Genomic DNA, 2,945 nt, shown 5'->3' on the forward strand with positions numbered 1-2,945 from the left:
GGCAGTTCTGGACAGCCTGGTTCGGTGCACAGGCAGGAGGCCAACACTGTTCCCTCGCCGACATCGTCTCCGCGCTCCTTCATCGGTTGGGAGGGAGAGGGGCTATGGAGCAGGTGGCTCCACGGTTAGTTTCTCCCACCATTTTGGCAGGAGTGGCTCACGAAGCCGCGCCTATCCCTTCTTCACCGGCAACTAGGGATGGGCGTCTTTGTGGGGAGCACTCACCTAGGGAGAGGACTACAGAGGAGCTCATTTCCTTTGGCGGGATCCCGGATTGCAGCAACCGGATCCAGGAACAACCTGATGCTGATGACCTGCAGTTAGCGCACGCCAAGAGGGCGGCCATGCTTCGAGATGTCGAGGCAACTACAGGTATGTCTTTTGATACAAGTTGTTCAATTATGCATTTCCCTGAGCATGAAATTATTGATAAGGCAAATAACTTAGGAATAGCTTCGGGTTCAAATGATAAGGAGGTAGCGAAATCTGTTAACGATCTTTTGGATTTAGAAGCAGAACGGGCCTCGGAAATAATTAGAAACCTTGCATCACTTAAACCTATGAATGAGGATGACATGAACAACTTAGGAATTGTAGCCCTTGAGAACATTTGCAATAATCTTTTACCTAGTGATGATGCCGAGGATGAGGAGGGATCCGACATTATGGACACTGTAGAGACTCTAGTGACAGAGGTCACTGTCTCGTGTCCTGTTGAGCATACGGTTCCGGAGGGTGCTGGGGAGAAGCCTAAGCGATCCTGGAAACGAAAAATATATCCTACTTCCGCGGTTTGTAGAAGCGCTAGGGTTAAACTGAAGAAAAAATTCCATGATGACTTATGAAAGGAATCTTTTGGAATAGCAGAGGTCTAGCTGACTTGGCTAAACAAAGGTTCTTGGCGGAAACAACGGTAGGGCAACAATTAGATTTTATTGCACTTTTGGAAACACGACGAGATAATTTTACTTCACAATTTCTTGGAACTTTATCCGGAGGAGTTGATTTCGATTGGCGTGTCTTACCTCCTAGAGGAAGATCTAGTGGGATCTTACTAGGGGTTCGATGTGAAACACTTGAGGTCCTTAACGTGGTTCAGGGAGATTTTACGGTTAAGTTTCGGGTGAGATCAAAATTGGATGGGTTCCGATGGTCTCTTGTGGCTGTGTATGGAGCAGCACAACCTGAACTTAAACCAGATTTCTTGGCTGACTTGGTGCGGATTTGTGGAGATGAGAATCTACCAATCCTAGTCGGTGGAGATTTCAATATAATTCGGAGGAGAGATGAAAAGAACAATGACAATTTTGATGGTCGGTGGGCTATGATGTTCAATATGATTATTGAGAGTCTTAATTTGAGAGAAATCGAACTCACCGGTAGACAATTTACTTGGGCCAACTCGTTGCCCACTCCAACTTATGAGAAGTTGGATAGGGTACTTGCTAGTGTGGAATGGGAATAAAAATATCCTTTGGTGTCGGTCCATGCGATGCAAAGAGCGATCTCGGACCATACACCATTGCTTGTAGATTCAGGAGAGGCTACGCATATTGCAAACAAGAATGCTTTCTCTTTCGAACTTGGTTGGTTCGAGAAAGAAAACTTTTTGGAGATTATTGCACGCGAATGGGCCATTCCTGTTAGTGGAAGCACTAGTCTTGAGAGGTGGCAAAATAAGATCCGACATTTGAGACAGTTCTTATGAGGTTGGGCCAGAAATGAGAGTGGGATTTACAAACAATAAAATGAGCGACTTACTCGTTTGATCGAAGCTTTAGATTTAAAAGCTGAAACTAATCTGCTTATGGTAAATGAGCAAAGTTCCAAGTCTGAAGCTGAGCAAGGCTTACGAGCTCTTCTTAGAGAGGAGGAGCTCAAATGGGCACTGCGTGCCAAAGTGCTTAAAGTTGTCCAAGGGGATGACAATACACAATTTTTCCATATGATTGCGAATGGCAAACATAGGAAGAAGAAAATCATTCAGCTTGAACAAGACGAGGGGACAATTTTGGGGCATGAGAATCTGAAAGCTTATATCTCTAACTATTATAAACAACTGTTTGGTCATCCGAAAGCTAGTACGGTGACCCTAAACGAAAATGTGATTGGAGATATCCCCCAGCTCCAGGTAGAAGAGAACGATATTTTAGCTGCATCGTTTACTGAGAAGGAGATTTTGGATGCAATCTCACAAATGAAATCGAATAAAGCACCGGGACCAGATGGGTTTCCAGCTGAATTCTATAAGAAATGTTGGCACATTATTAAAGATGATCTTATGCCTATGTTTCATGATTTCTTTAACGGTCATTTAGAGTTGTTTCATCTTAACTTTGGTATGATTACGTTATTGCCAAAGAAAGAAGAGGCAGTTCGGATTGAACAGTTCAGGCCAATTTGCCTTCTTAACGTGAGTTTCAAAATCTTCACAAAGGTAGGGACCAATAGATTGACACAGATCGCGCATTCAGTCGTACAACCGAGCCAAACAGCGTTCATGCCAGGGCGACATATACTGGAAGGGGTGGTCGTTTTGCATGAAATGTTACATGAAATCCATTCGAAGAAACTTGATGGGGTTATCTTCAAAGTGGATTTTGAGAAGGCATATGATAAAGTAAAGTGGTCCTTCCTACAACAGGCAATGCGCATGAAAGGATTTAGCGAGGTCTGGCGGAACCAAGTGGGTTCTCAAGTCCAAAAGGGTAGTGTTGGAATCAAGGTTAACGATGATATCGGTCATTATTTTCAGACACACAAGGGTTTGAGACAAGGAGATTCTATGTCTCCTCTCCTGTTTAATATAGTGGCCGATATGTTAGCCATTCTCATTGGCAGGGCCAAACATCATGGGCAAGTGGAGGGGTTAGTTCCTCATCTGGTTGATGGAGGAGTATCCATTCTACAGTATGCTGACGACACTATCTTATTTATGGATCATG

This window comes from Triticum urartu, chromosome 5A (assembly GCF_056163025.1).
Source record: "Triticum urartu cultivar PI428250 chromosome 5A, HENAU_Tu73, whole genome shotgun sequence".
NCBI classification, from domain to species: domain Eukaryota; kingdom Viridiplantae; phylum Streptophyta; class Magnoliopsida; order Poales; family Poaceae; genus Triticum; species Triticum urartu.